The following is a 17,315-nucleotide window of genomic DNA, read 5'->3' on the forward strand; positions in this document are numbered from 1 at the left end:
ATAGCATTTTTCCTTACCTTAAAATATTTTACTTCACCACAAAATATATCACCCTCTAAAATTTCTAAATATCTTGTTTAGGAAAGAAAATATTTATTGTTTTATATCTTTCTAAATAAACATTCCAAGAAGCATGACACATATTCTTTGGATACAGAATATACCATCACTGACCGGCAGGAATGTATCTCAGACACAATAGTAACCCTGTTTGGTGTCTCTGAAACATATAAATAGCATCTATATTTATAAAATAAGTACTGTCTCCACAAGAGGCTTCTGAAAGTGCTTTCTGAAAACCAACATTAATATGGAACACTGGCAAAAGATATCACAGCCTTGCTGTACACTAACATTGCCTTGCAAATAACAACCTGCAGTATTCCTTATGATCAGGGTTTCACCCATTTATGTGGTTAATCATTCAAATGGCTAAACAGACCTCTAATTTGAAAATAAAAACCAATTGATGCAATCACAAACAAGTTCTAAAATTGCGGTTTATAAAAATTGAAATCTTGTTCTAAGCCAAAACACACACACAGTTACCTTTTCCTAATCAGAGCATTCATTTCTCCTCATTATGATCTCACAAGCACATTAAAATCTTATTAACATTAATTACTTCTGAGCGCCTATGCATGAGCAGTGACAGTTGTGAGTGTGCGCATGTCTGGATCATATCTACATTTATATACCTTGCTGCATTTTGCTTAGAAAACATGTGAAAATATTTCTGCTACACCAATTAGCTAATTTCACACACACACAGATAGTAAACTGCTGTTTCACTGCACAGCCTATCAGAGACCAGCAAACATATGGACAAATGGACGGGGAAGAAAGCAGAAACATCTCTTGAACGTGAGAACAGAAATGCCTTGTACTTGAGCCTTAATTCTTGAGGTGAAAATAAGATAGTAAGATAAAACAACAGAAAATTGAAAATAATTTAAAATGAAAAAAACAAGCAATTTATTTTATATGATTGAGACAAAGAAAAACTGACTAGAAAAAGGCAGTAGATAAATTAACTAGAGATGATAGTGCCCATCCTTACATGTTTGCACATGACCAAACATGCATGCACACATGTGTACATACATCTGCTTCCACAAATACACACATTACAATTTAAACAAAAACCATATGAACTTTACTCTGACCATACATTAAGAATAATAGCACACACCACACCTTAAAATCAAACAGGTCAATCTTCACAAGCAAATAAAATTCTTGCTCAACACAAATAATTTATGGATTCTATTATACTATGAACATCATATACAAAGCCATTCATCCCTACCATAGAATCTCAATGTAAGTGTAGAAAACTATGCAGTTAGAGTCACAAAACTACATATAATCCTTATTTCTTTGCTTCACACTCTCCTCTCAGCATCCAAATATTTTAGCATTCACACATATACTCCATCAAAATATGTCTTTCTTCCCCCATCATCTGTCCTTTACTAGGAATATTCATAAGCAATAAACCATTGATCATCACCTCTACATTTTCTTCTTTGCTCTCTGTGCCTATCTTCTTCTCATAGTCTATGCTTTATATTAAATCCAAAGTCTTGTGAAACATTCTGAGTCTTTCTGACATTTTTGTTGCTATTGACCACTATCCCAAACCCTGTATACTGTTCTTGAAGAAAATACTTCAAAATTCCAGATGGAAAACACCACGCATTATCCAAATAGTACGTTTTTAGTTACATAATGAAATTTTAAGTGAGAGAAGCAGTTTGCCTCATGGAGTCACAATAACCTATCTTTGTAGAAAAAAAGGGAATAAAACTTAATCTTATTAACAGTACTTAAACAACTTATTATAATCATTAAATTATTTGTGAACATTTGCCTAAATAAATGTTCTAAATAAATAGAACATGAGACATTCAACCACCCAAGACAATTAACTTATTCTATAGTTCCAATTTTCTATCTATCATCCAAGATCCTCACTGGCCTATATAGCATGGTAATAAAGGAGTTATAGCAATGCAGGTGTGTACCCTACAGATGCGATATATAACAAAGATTTAAGTGCTCTCTTTGTTATATATAACATATAAGAGAAGAAATGAGAAAGCACAGATTTGTGAATCTTTGTAAAATGATATTGAAAATATATGACACTGATATCAATACAGAGTTTCAATGGTAACAAAGAATATATTAAATTTTATTTTAATTTAATATTATTCAACATACCCATAACTAGAAAAACTTTGGCAGATATTCTCTGGAAAACCAAAACATACTAATAAAAGCATTATTCACTAAAGAAGTTTTATAATTTTGTGAAATACAAACTAGAGGATAGTAAAATAAGGGTGAATACAATAAAATGGTATTTTTAAATGAGCACAAGTTATTTCAAATAATTTCTAGCTGACCATAACTTAAAATAAAAAACTGAAATTATCATCCTTAAAAAGTTTACATAGACTTTGCATAGGTAATCAGCAATTGTCACATTTGCTACTTGTAAATATTCTGACCTAACCAAAGTTATCATCTAGCACCAAAAGTGCCCTTTTTAAAAAAGATGATAGAAGTACGAAAATTAAAATCTGAAAATCTAATAAATGGTTATCTCTCATAACACAATAGTACTCTTATGCTTTAAGTATTCACTTTTAATTAGTGAAAACTTAAATATTTGTTTATAGGTCATTAATGAGTTAAAAGTATTTGTGAACCCAAAATTTAAATATTAGCAGCTATTCCCAAATGAAGAGCAATCCAATTTTGCAAAAAAAATCTACAAAATTTATAGATTACCGAAACAATGAGATTTATTTTTAAAATCAATTTATAGTGACACTTTCAAGAATACATTCCATTAAGATAGACCTTCTAAAGATCACAGACTTATGGAAAAGAAGGAGGCAGAAAAGATATAATTCTGATAAACATCAAAAGTACCACAATGTTAAATTTTCAATTAGTGATGTTGCAGATAGCTTCCCATCAGACCATTGACATATGACCAATACAGGATTAGCAAAAAGTGTAAAACTAGATTGCAACTTAGAGTCCACCTTTCCTCTTACAAATGCCACATTACAAACTGCAAAGATTAAATGGCCAGATTTCAATATCAAAGGTGCACTTGGCATTTGAACCAGCTCTAAAAATTATGGTCTTTATTTTCCAATAAAAGCTAATAAGCTGAGGCTTACTTAACTCTTTCCTGTTCTTTTTTTTTTTTTTATCTTCTCAAGGATTACTGAAATTGGAGACTACATATGAAAACGATAGTTCATCATTTCCAAAAAAGATATTCATCCAGATTGCCCTCCAATCCGTGAAATCTGAGATGCCTAAGGATTCTTCTTTGTGAAAGCCTTACAAATATATCCAAAGATGGTGAGTCCCATATGGCTCTGATAAATGAAACCCGTTATTGTGAATTTCAAGCTCTTCTTTACAACAAAACACTATTGGGTGAATTTGGTGCTCATGAAATAAAGCACTAATTGCGTGGCCTAACAACACTGAATCCTCTGCCTAGCAGACATTTTAAGTTGTGCCAAATTGGTTTTGGGATGTGAACAAATATCCTGGAGCCAGACTCGCTCACATGCATGCAACACTCCCTGGAAGGAAGTTGGGCACTCTTGGAAACTGCATTAACTCTTTCAGGCCACCAGGGAACCTAACTCTCACTAAAAGAAAGTCCTCTTTTAAGACAAAAACAAGTCATTTTGCTCAAAGTTAAACCAAAGTAAAAGGCAAAATAGCAAACACTGATTTGGGGCTACAGGATCCATAGATACTAGACAGCCTTTATACCGCAATGGATGTGCTTTCTTTTCCTGTGTGTGCATAATTCTAAGACATTAATAAGAGTTGTGTGCATTCAGGAGAGAAGAATTCATTTTAAGCTTAATATGCCACATTTGCCTCAAGCCAAGTGATAAGAAACTTTTGTTTCTTTGGTAACCACTCCACCTTATTATAACAAAAAACTTCTTGAATTTTTTTTTTTTTAGTCACATGAAATATAATTTCTATGTGAGAATTTTTCCTATGGTTTTTCCATCCTGGTTCAGAAAGATGCCTAAAACCTATAGCTGTTACTTAAATGGCAAGTAATCTAATACCATCTCCTTCCCAATCAAATTTAGGAGTCAATAAAAATAATTTTAAGACACCTTAATGTAAGAAAATTTTATAATTACTGCTTCTTTTTTTTTCAGTCAATTTCTCCAGAAGTTCTTTTGTATGAATAAATGTTTATTTTTCTAAGGAATTTTAATTAAACACTTTATTTGTAATATGCTAAAAACACAGCATTTCCCCTTAGCTCACTGATAAATATCCTGGATTATAATTATCTCCAATATTACCCAAAACTTCACCAACTATAATTTTATACTTTTATGTTATTCACATTGTGACTGTCACTTTCATCTATCATTTTAAAGACTTAATAAAGATTTAGTTAAAATGAAAATTGTTTTTTTGAGGGTGGAAAATAACTAAATGCCTGTTAGGTAACCACTTCTAGTTTAAGCTTTCTACATGTATTTTTTAAAAAACCATATTTAATTACTTGCCAATTGGTGTGATTTTAATGTAACACCAGAAGCCTGTGTTTCATTTCTAACAACACCTCGTATCTTAATAATTAGCCTGTGTGTGCCGCTGCTATTGACTCTATTTATTAATAAGATATGAAACAACAAACTGGACAGCAGACCCTACCAGAAAACTAGCTGCTATTTGAAAGTAGATAGGACACATTTGGTGAATCAAACATATAACTTCTGGCCTCAATTAATTCTGGACTCAACTAATCCCAATTCTTATAATAGAATCCAAGGCTGTGCATGTGTCAATAGAAGGCTCATCTACCTGATCTGCATTGGAGTTTTAGAGCTCTAAATAACTTTTACATTTCTTCATCAAAACTTAGAGAATCTGTTAGTGCACTGGGCTGTATCTGTACTATATCCAATATGATGGCATATCCTCTAAATTCTGCTGTATGTTCATTTAGTTAGCTACTGGTTACCAAATAAAACTTACATTCTAGTTTAGATTGTTACTCAGAAACTTACTAATGGCATTAAGAGGTAAATGATAATACTAAACAGATACTACAATATTTAAAAGTTTTCACTGATTTTTAAAGCAAGTATTTTTTATATCATTGAGGAGTTGACTCAATACATGTAACTTCAACAGGGTAATTAAGGCCAAGAAGCAATTTTCCTATGAGGTTCAAGCAGAGAGGCTATCTGGGGCAGTTTTAAACCCTTTACAGAAGACTAAAGTTCTGATTATTACTTCCATCACAGTCCCCCTTTCCTCCCTAAATCCATGATGACATCAAATGAGGGGAAAAAGTATCAAAATTTGGCTTATGTTCATTTCAAATCCTTCTTATCAATTACAACTGAAAATTTAAAACAACCTCTCTTTTAGTAAGTGTCCACCACATTTTTCATGTTTAGAACTCTGCTATGAGCTCAGAACCAACTTGTTCAACATCATTTTCTGTTTCTGGTTCCACATTTGTTATTTACATAATTCAAATAAAACAGAGGTACAGCCTAAAACTGTTACCACTATCCTTACAGATCAGCTAATTCTAAATGGTTGTAATATGTAAAATATATTTGATAACCAGCCTTTAAAGCTGAGAATATTATCAAAATGATTATTTAGATGTTAAGACAGTAGCTAAAATATTGGAAGGAGGAAAAAGGGCATAGGAATATAAAAGGAGTCTCTTGATCAACAGAGGAACCAAACTGTCCAATTTTCTTATTGAAGCAATGAGTAACCTAGTTTCCAGTACCAACTCCAAAACTGAAAACTGATATAACTTTAGACAAGTTATTTACATCTTGGTGTCTATTTCTTAATCTGTAAAACAGAGTAATATAGTTTCAGACACCAATTACTTCCTGCATCCCTATCCTGGCTAAGATCTTTTGAACTTTATTCCTAAGCCAAAACCTTACCCACATGTCATCAGTTATTTTCCCTCCTTTTCCCATCTCCTATGCCTCTGCAAGGAAATAAAATTAGCAGTCAAAGTTAAAAATGCCCAGTGGGCAAGACTGGCTTTGGCTTAAGGAACAGGATGGAGTAAGTTGTGTTAAAGTACTTATTTGGCCCCAAAAGATTCATTGTTGGGATACAACCTCCCAGAACTAGCTCCTCTGGAATTTTTCTCAGGAAAATGGAGAACTGTTTTGAGATAGACATGCCTTTTAAGTGAGTCTCAAATCAAAATAAATTTAGGAAATTCAAAAACACCCTACAGGATTTTCCCTTGTAGAACCTAAATAAATCACTGACCAAATTTTCCAATTCATGTTCTACTGCTCAATGGGACTTTCTACAAAATCATGTTTTAATTTCTACATTTGAAAAAAGAGTAGGTAAACTTCACTTTAAGCTTTCATCCTTTTCTGGTCCTTGATAGTAGTTAAAAGACCACTCTTAAAAAATTAAAATATAACCCAAACTTCCACAAATGTTGAAAGTCTGTCAAATATAAGATTATATCCTTGGTTAATGACTTCATGGATCTTTTCAAAAATATACTTTTAATACATAATTAGATATGTATTAAAGTATTTCAAAATGTATGCATATTTTAATTTATAAAACATGCTTATTTTCACACCTAAACAATACCTCTACTGCATGTAAAACATTAAATCTATAAAAAGGTATGAATATTACATTTTTAGCCATTCATATACAAGGTAAGTGGGAATTATATTACTTTGTGTACTGTACTATATACATAGCCTGTCACTTTAATACTAAGAATATTAGGAATGCTCAGGAATTGGGGTTTTTTTTTAATTTTATGAAGCACTGATGCATTGATTCTATTAACACCTTCATTGCTCTCTAAAATGTAAACCAATTATTTTAATACTGATAACAATGGTCATGCTATAAAATTCTTATGTGTCATAATAGGTTAAGATTGAAATTTTCATTCAAATGATTTGTTCCTCTAAATGTTTTACTCGCAAATAAAAATATAAATAAAAGATTATTTACTTCAACTGATTTCCCTAAGTGATTATGCATTAACTGCAAACCTTCCAAGATTTCATTAACTGTGGCAAAATGGTTTGTTCCCTAGGAAAGAAACAAACTAAAATTATACAAAGTTTAATTAGCATTTAGTGGGTTGTGCTTAACAAGGAACAGCCTGATTCTGGAGAGTAAATGTAAAGCAGTCAGAAATGACTGCTTTTCTGTCAAAAGTTCTGTCAAAGTTAGATTGAATGAGCAATTAATCCCAGTTCTGCTATTTACTACATCTGCCATCATGGGTAAATCACTTAATCATCCTAAACCCAGATCTCCTTACCTGTTAAGAAATAACTAACGGGAAGGCATAGAGATTAAAACAGATATCATAAGCAAAGTTATTTAAGAATTCAATAACTATTAGTAATATTACTATTTAGACCCCTTCTGGCCATTGAGAAAACTTGAATTTTACCTCCAGCTTAAAAAAAAATCATTTTCAATGGAAAAACTTTTAAACTTTGATTACATGGTTCTAATTAATATTTACTACTGCATGTCAGTTATATACTTTGTGGCCCCCAAAGTTAAACATTACATTAGCCATGAGAATTTGGTAAAGCTATATTGAATTGGGAAAAATAATATGTAATAGAAAGCGCACAGACTCTGAACCCTGGCCGTGACACTTCACAGTGGTGTGAACCGCAACTGATTCCATGAACTTTACTTTTTTCATCTGAAACTGGCAGAAAACCAGTATATGCAACAGAGATGCAGGTGAAAATTAAATTAAGCAATTTATATGAAGTGTTCAGCAATGCACCCTCTTTCTTCTTTTTATTTTTTTTATTGTTGTGCTGGGTGGGGGTACATTGTTGCACTTACAAAATCCCTCTTTCTTAATTTTGGAGTTTAAGGCAAGAGTGATAATTTGTCCAGCCTAAACTTTTCTTACATGGCATTATTGACTCTGACTTTCTAAATATAAGGTAAGTTTATGTTTAGTTAAGGAATAATGTAGGATATGAGGATGAATTCAGACGCAGCAATAAATATATTTTAGCTCTATGCCTCAAAAAGAAGATCAATGATTCTCAAATCTCACAATATTATTTGAATGTATGAGGTACTTTTTGTAAAATACAGATACCCAAATATGCTCTAGAGATTCTCATGTAAGACATCTAAGAGTAAAACCCAAAACTCTGGGCATTTAAAATGCCCTAGCTGATTATGAAATGTAACAGCCAACTAAAGTAGGGTTTTCTAAAGTTTGTGGACCAAGATTCCTATGTTCCACTGCATACTTATTAAGGATGAAGCTTAGAAATCTGTATTTTTAACAAACACCTAGGGTAATTCTTATTTACACTATAGTTTAAGAACCACAAAACTAGGAATATAATAATACAATATTGAAAAAATGTTATTTGGTTATTTAAAAATATATCTTCTATTCTTAATAAATATCAAAGCAAAATAAACTTATGAGTAAGTAGAAAATTTCATCTAAAGAAAACATTAGTTTTATTGTAGGTATTGATCACTATAATTACAGATATTAAGACCAAAATATAGGAAATGGGACTAGCATTTCAAGTCATCTTCAGAGTCAAACACCATAGTGAAGTATTCCAACTAAGAAATGCTATGAGTTTCAATGCTTTTAAATTTGTGTATTTTTCTTTGGACCTACATTTTATTATCCATTATCTGGGTGCCAATGGCTCACGCCTGAATCCTAGCTACTTCGGTGTCAGAGCTCAGAAGGCTCACAGTTCAAAGCCAGCCCAGGCAAATAGTTCGTGAGTCCCTATCTTGAAAAACCCTTCAAAAAAAAAATAGGGCTGGTGGAGTGGCCCAAGGTGAAGGCCCTGAGTTCAAGCACCAGAACCACAAAAAAAAAAAAAAGAGTGGTAATGACAACATCATTCATATTTGTATACTGCTTTTACTGTTTGTAAAAATGTTATATATATTAACTCATTTAATTTTCATGATAAACTTTTGAGATAGATAGGAAAGGTCATGTTTACTATTACCTCCCTACAAGTTAGAAAAAAAATAAGCTTAAAAAGTTAAGCAACTTTTCCAGTCCTAAATTTGTCTGTGTTTACATTGATACATGGAGTGAAACTACCAAGTATAAATTCCAAGCAAAAATACATGAAATTAAAAACTTAGCACTGATTTTTAAGTGATATGAAATTGAAAACAATATGAAATAACCTCTAAATTAAGAGGGAGGTATCAAAAGATGTTTTTAAAGAGAAAATACTCTAAAATTATCTAAAACTCAGAAGTATATATACCTGCTTATATCTACATATACATATAATACAAATAAGAAGGTCATAAGCCAGACATAATCATTTGTTTAGACCTCAAGCATTTCAGTGACTCTGTGATGAATGTCATGGAAGATTCTAAAGGCAGAAGGGTAAATAAGACAAAAACACCATCCTTGATCTCAAGGCTTAGTTGGAATATGTGCTTCGAAAGAATGATAATGCAGTATGAGAACTGACATTACAGAGGAATGCATATAAAAGTTGCTGTGAGACTCTGAAGAAAGGAGTACCTCATGGTCTGAAATGACTAAGCTGAGATTTTATACTTGGTAAGCACAGGTGAAAATCATTACCTTCCATGCCTTCTCCATCTCACTTCTAAGTTAAATAACACATCTAAGTTAAATAAATCCCTGTTTGTGCCTAGAATTTTATGGAATTTTTAATATACAGTAGTATTAGAGAATGGATAAAGTACACACGTCTGAATTTTGCATTGAGTTAATAGAACTGCCAAGCACACTAAAACATTTTATAGAATTTTTGTACAACTTCTGCAAAATCAGAGCTTAAAACAATGTCCATTTTTTTTTTAAATGTCCTGTTCTTTCCTTTTCACTGGCTCATGCATCAGTTACTCTCACAGCAACAGGGACACAAGGTGGCACTGTCGTGCTGACATTCATTTCAGGGCCCTTCTAAATGGACAAATTTGAAAGAGGCAAAAGGCCCTATTGTGACAACTAAAACCAGAGTTATAATACTGGCCTTCTCCCATTTCTGCCCACATTAATATTGGCCTAAGGAGGAGCAAATCATTTTGCATTTCATGAATATCACATCATGCCTTTATAGAAGAGAACATATTCTGATGACTTCTCCAAAATGTCATGTCTGTGTTCATAAAAATGTCCAAAGGCATATAGTTCAGCTTTGCCAGTAGAAACTCAGAAGTGAGCTGTTTACCATGGGTATGCTGTGGACATGGACCACCTCTCCATCTAGTGGCCAATGGGTAGGAGTGGAGTCATAGTAACCATGTTGCACTTCACTGAGTTAAGAACAGCCTTTTATCAAACCACCCATAAGAATTAAGTCAGTTAGCCCAACAAACAATTTTTGGTTTGTTGCATTCATGGAATCATTAAATAGGCCCAATAATACATTGTGGTACCTAGTTACTTAGAGAAAAACCACCTCAAAATTAAAGTGCATGTGCTCTCCCAGACTACATCACTCCCTCTGTTCTTCCAGCATTACCAACCTAAACTTCTTTCCATACATTTGTAACTTGTAAGTAGAAAATATAAATAGATGTATCTATACATATTTACTTAAAATGAAATAACACATTCTTTGAATAAAAGAAAATCTAAAAGGGAGCTTTTCCCCACTTTACAGGCAAGGAAAATAAAGAACAAGAGAGATTTTTATTTACTCAAAGTCATATGAAACTGGAAACCACACCTTCAGATTTCACCATTTTAAATCCTTTTTGGCCTTAATTAATACCTCATGAGACCCAAGGAAGTCCTTTCAATACTTCACTATAGGGTTTCTGTCAACATACCAGGAAAATAATTAGTTTCTAAAATTTCTGTTCATATACTCTCATGCTTAGTTTGATATGACTGAAATTATTGTGCATAGATCTGAACACATCTTCATATTTGTGGATATACTATGAATATATTAAAAGAACACAATTTTTCTTAAAACTAAAGAATTACTCATATTATTCAACATTTAAAAGCAAAATAGCAAGTAGGCAAAAAAATCAGATAGAATATGCTATCTTTTGAGTTTTGCAACACAAAACTGGTTTCAAAAAGCTATTATGAAAAATGAAACATGAATCCATTCTCACTGATTAAAAGTTTAGTTTTTTACATTGTTTTATGTCAAATTATCTCACTTTAAGAAAAAACACACTCAAACTATTCAAGTGATCACTTCATCCATTGTAATTCAGCTTATGATGTTGCTTTGGCGCATGCTTTGGGAATTCTTTATTAGGAAGGCTTCTCATCAAAGCAAATGAAATCTGTCCACCAACTATGAAAATCTGCTCACAACTCCAGACTCAAGAATTACAGAGTAAAAGGTACAGAGGAAACCTGGCAATGGATGTACTATAAATGTGAGGTGTTTTGACCTTTTCTTCCATGTTTTGGTGGCAACACTGGAATCTGTCTTGGGATGGACAGGGAATTTAGATCTTCTTTAGACTGATGGAAAAGTTGATCCTGTATGCATAGATCAAATGGCTTTTTATAGGGGGTTGGAAGGAATTCTTTTTCTGTCATTTTACTTCTAAATTTAAAAGCTTCAAAATCACCTTCAGCATTATTGGTATTATCTCAACCTATCTCCAGTTGCTTCTTTATCATCTCTATTTTCCCCTATTGAAATAAAATGAGGTAATAAAGATTATTGTCAATTTGAGGAACTAGAAAAAGTTAGAACTATTCTGGTTCTTTTTGTCCTATCTAAAGCCAAGGTAATAGGTACAAATGACCAAAGCATTAGTAATGGTAAAGACATTAGTAAATATGTGCAGAACCGGAATATATTTATTGGGCCAAGAAGAATTTTGGTGCGGCCAGTATTTAAAAAAGGAAAAAGAAAAACAAAACATAGGTTAAAAAAATATAAAGCCACTCTTGCAACAAATTTGCCTAATTTCTATTTAAGCAATAAAAGAAAGGAATATTTTTCTCACTGTGTAAATGTCTTGGTGTCTAAAAAAGGTACTTAAGTTTAAAATAATAGCTATATAGTTTTCATATATGTACATGTATCAACCACAAAAGTCATATAGCCTACAACATTCATAGCTTTTAGCTGGTAATTGGTTTTGCTGTTGTTTTACTGTTTTAAGTTGGTACCTAAACAAACTGGTAACATTCCTTTAATTTTCTTCAGTTACATTTAATTTACTGAAATGAAGCTCATCCCGTAAAAGGAATTAGCAACAAATCACAACTTGATTACAATAGTAATTCACAGAATATTTTAAAAAGGAAAAGTAAGAACAGTAACTACCTAATTTAGTCAAAAAATACAACAAAATAAAAAGAAAAACTAAAGCCTTCTAAAAAATTAGGAATTACTACAATTTAAATAAACTTTTTTTTCAAAAAATTTTAACAATTTCCCTATGAATAAAATACTATTACTATGTATAAGATTTATAATATTGCCATTTCTACCTTTCTAGTTTCAGTTTACTGGGCATCTTCTTAATTTATAAAAATCCCAAACTTAATAAACTTTTATGTTTATTGAATATATATTCTTACATTAGTAGTTTAGTATGGAGAGGTTTTAAGTAAACCCCTAAAATTCAAATGTCCAATGTATAATATAAATGTTGAAATACTATATCCTGTCATAGAAGAGTTCAGTGCCAAAATTGCTTCTACACTTTATCTTAGTCAAAAGGCCAAGAAGTGATCCAAAATTACTTCTAATATCAAGAAGGTAAACATATTATACTATAATTATCACCCTTTCCAGAGGGGAAAGGTTTCAAAGGGAAGGGTTCCTCTGAGAACTAGATGGGTTAATGAACTCACAGTCCTTGCTTCTCGTCTCAGTATTCTCACTTAGAAATTAGTAGCTAACTTCGTCTAAGTTAGAGTGGTTATATAAGTGCTACATTGCTTAACCGAACTACAGAACACCCAGCTAGAGTTTCAGTTGAGCGTCAAAAGATTCCAGAAAGGCAAGTTCTATGTCCTCAAGCTGATTTCTTTCACGTGAACTGTAGAATCACCAAAAGGCTTGATCTTGGAGTAGAAGACAGGTTATGAAGCCAAAGTCAAGCATAATTTTTCCACAGTTTAGTGCAGAAATAGCACACCACTTACTCATTATTACAGTTGAACAGCAAGAGTGGCAGAAAAACCCTTTCTGTCTTATAAGCCATTGAATGCTATTTCTAACATCTGCTACAGTGGTTACTACATAAATGATAGTAATACTAGATGGCATTATTTCTTTCCACAGCCTAAGAAACTTGCTTGTGCAGCAATTAGAAAAGAGCTCAAAGGCATTTTTGATATATTAAATATAACTGGCATCAACATTATTTGATGATTAAATGTATACTACCTATGTTATTGGAGAACATGAATTCAGGCATTCTCTAGAATTTCTAGGCTATGGATATTGTCTTTGGGATTTTGGTAACGAATTAAAAGGACCTTATTAGTTATTTGACATTGGCAATAGTTCCTGGAAATTCTGAAAAATTATTTAAACAATGGAAATGTATGAAACAGGTTTTCAGGAAAATTACAACTCTCAAGTTTTGTAAGATACCTACAAGTACTATATTTGAAGAGTTAAAGCAAAGTCTTAGTCACTGCTGACCCTAGGAACATTATAAATAATCCCTAGTAATTGTACAAGATAACCAAAATGGCTTCAATAATATAAAAAAAATTATTTAAAAGGGCTTGCTTTCTAAGTTAATACTAACTCTTTCAGGTACATACTTGCACAGCTGCTAGTGTTTATTTTCTTTGATGCAAGGTAAAGTGTTTCTAATGTAAGTAATGTATAATTTCTATAATTTGCCTATAATAGCTATATAGTCATGCAAATGAAAATATTAAGATTTTATTTTCAGTGCTTTAAAACTCCTCTTGCTATCTTAGTGCCTCACTAGTTAAGGAAGTTAGAATGGGCATATAATTTTGCTTCTTTTGTAATATTTCAGTAAAGCACACTTTTCATTGAAAAAGTTTATTAAAATATATTTTAGCATCCCAGACAAGTAGATTATAATGCCCATTATCAACAGTTATACTTAAGAGGTTGCCCCTGGGGCTGAAGAAAGCTAGAACTAGCAACACTCAAAGAATGTCAACACCAGTCCTTCCTTTGCCAGAAAAGATCACTAGTTAGCAATGTGAGCCAGATGCTGCTTCCATACACCTTGCCAGACCCTGGGGCAACACATTTGTTCAAAGCCTGAATTTGGCTTCCTATGTGGCAGCATAACTGGCCACTGCTCAGGATTGGGCAAGTCCATGAACACATCTACTGATAATTTCTATATTTATAGAAATCCAGAACATGTGTAGATAATCACACAATTGGATATTTATGTAGTGCCAGATTTTATGAATACAGGAATTTGTTAATTAGCACAAGGACTAATCATTAAAATTCAAAAATAGATAAATAAACAGGAATGCCATTTATTTGTTAACATTTCAAGGGGAAGTATGCAGCTGCTATTTTTTGATGAATATAGGCTTCTGCAGAAAAATATGAAGAAGGAAAAGTATCTGCAATTTTAGAAACCCTATTGAGCAAGATCCAGGAAATCACTACATAGTCTTTATATTAAAAATAATCATAGTGATCCTCCCCTTAAGTTAAAAATATTAAAAAGTTTAGGCTGGCATGTGCTTAGCATTTGAGTCATACTGTTTGGCATTCCACTGTTTGGGTCCTTTTCAAAGAGCAAAGCTGATTTTCATAGAGAGGAGTTAAAAAGCACACACACGTCACTCAGTACCAAATTGTTTTAGCTATAGGGCATGGCAAAGCATGAAATAACTGCTTTAGAACACTTCCTCATGTGGGTGTGTTAGATAACTGTCTGCTCCAACATTAAAATGAAACACACTGTGACCTGACCAAGGCTTCAGGGATCTAAACAGGCAGATTTCGTGTGCTGATAGGAAGAGCCCACCATTACCAGCAAGGCTAGTTAATGAATTTTTCTGGCTCTCTATAGCCCTCCTGTGATGCAAACCTTTCAGCTTTCCAAATCCCTATACAGCAAAGCACATTGGTTTTTAGTTTACTTATGCACATATTACAATGTCCAGCTGTATTTAGATTATGATAGTACCTCCCAGAGAAGGGCAAGATTATTTTTCATACTAAAAATATTTTAGTTCTTCTGAAGGCTAAGAATTATAATGTAAAAAAAAACATATACACATTCTAAAAATTAAAACCACCACAGAAATGACTAAACTTTCACTTGCTTTTATTCCTTCTTGAAGGTTAAAAGAATTTTATTTACATTTTCCCTTGAGAGTCTTTCCATTTTATGTTTGCCTGTGGTTAACATAAGCATATTTATTGTGAATTTAAAAAATATATATCTACAAAGAATCTGTGATTTCCCTATTCATACATATTGACTTTATGTACATAAGTGCACATAAATGCACACTGACATGTCCACACATACATGTGTACATACAAAGAGAATGGTATGTCAAGAGATAAAAACATTTTTTTGATTTTAGTTAATTTTCACAATGCTAATATAGACAATGACAGGTGCATGAGACATGAACATTTCAACATCTTAGTTTTGAAACAAAATTTTGAGTGAGAATCTAAAATGGGAGAAATCATATCCAAAACACAATTTACTGTATACCATGTTAATATACACTCCCAAAAGACTTCCTCCAAAGTCCCCCTTACACCTTTGGGGGGGAATCTCTGATAGGACCTGAGTATACTTTGTATTTGTACTAATCTTGGTGAAAGGTGGCCTTTCCAGTTTAAAAGATGGCTTAGGAAAATAAGAAAATTAAAATTGTAGGTAGAATAGAAGTATAAAAGGTTTTAAAAAAATACCTATAGCAGCTAAAGTTCACCACCCTCCTGGAATAATGGATTTTTAATAAACATTTTACCAGGCTTGAACCTTGAGAATGTGTTTGGGAATCTGCTCTAGTGTCCCAGATGCGTTAAGAATATTGCTTTACGGACTTCTTTGTGTTGTCAGAGAGGCCTAATGGAATTAGGGGGGTAAAAGTCTGCCACTTATATTAAATAAATAATTTATTACAAAAAAGGTGATTGTTATTGTCAACAATTTCTACAGATCACCATCCATTTTCTCTCACTGCTCATGTATATGGTGAAAACATTTATGTGTTTCACTATCTGCCTTAATTTTTATCAAATAAATAGCTATTTTACTTTTGAACAAATCCAAATAAAACTCCATTACAAAGTCTATTTCAAATGGACCTCATTTAACTACTCCTTTCAATTTCAAAGAACAGTATTCTGGGAAAATTCTTCAACAATGTCAGCTAGTTTGAAATGTAACTTTTCCCACCATAAAAAATAAAAGGACATAAAGGAAATAAAAGTACCTCAAAACCATATCTGAAATAACAAATACATTATTTATGGTCCCCGAAATGTTAAGTGAATACTTACAGTTGTTGCACAAGATGGCCTGATACACTTCATAGCTTCCACTTTGTAAAAAGATGGCCAGCACCCCACTCCTCCCTCCCCAAGCATAAATAAATAGTAACATACTAAAAGGAAACTGTCCCAGGATAAAAACTGCCTATTAAGTTTGCCTTCTTACTAACCACAGTGATATCTCTATAAATGTAACAGTCCATCTGTAAAATAAAAGTTAGAAACCAGAGTACGTTATGTCTTTCAAAATATATCCCCCAGATACAATATTTCTATGTGTGTGATGATAAAAATAATTATATGATTCTTATCCACCCTCAGTAACTACCCCTCACCTTATGTCCAGTGCCATCAAATAAACATACTGGCAAAGTATTAAACCTGTTTCAAGGATTCAAATGGTAAATATGGACTTTAAACTTCAATGTAAAACAAAGAACAAGAGTCTCACTTTGATAGTACCCACAATGACACTGCAGTTAAAACTCACTGGCAAATAACTAAAAAAACCCAGTTAGCAATAAACAAGGATAACATGATATATAGACAGACAGATGGAATTGCATAAACAGACAAGAAAAGCAAAGAGACAAACATACGGAGGAGTTTGTTTTAAAAGAGTGAAAGATTCTGATTTATTTGGTACTTTAGTATCAAAAACATAGGTTTGTTTGCAATTATTTTAAAAGTAATAAAACTGAATCACAAGGTCATATCATTAAATAAGTAAGAAGAAAATTAGTAGAGGGTAGGCCTCCTATAGATGTTCCAAATTTTAAGCTAGCTTAG

At 32.4% G+C, this 17,315-nt stretch overlaps 1 protein-coding gene across 17 annotated transcripts in view; it reads right to left on the reverse strand.

Annotated features, from left to right (window-relative positions):
* Nucleotides 1–17,315, reverse strand: part of Zbtb20 (zinc finger and BTB domain containing 20) — an 815,899-nt gene that overhangs the window by 745,948 nt on the left and 52,636 nt on the right. The window lies entirely within an intron of this gene.

The sequence above is a fragment of the Castor canadensis genome, chromosome 5, assembly GCF_047511655.1.
Source record: "Castor canadensis chromosome 5, mCasCan1.hap1v2, whole genome shotgun sequence".
Taxonomy (NCBI): Eukaryota; Metazoa; Chordata; class Mammalia; order Rodentia; family Castoridae; genus Castor; species Castor canadensis.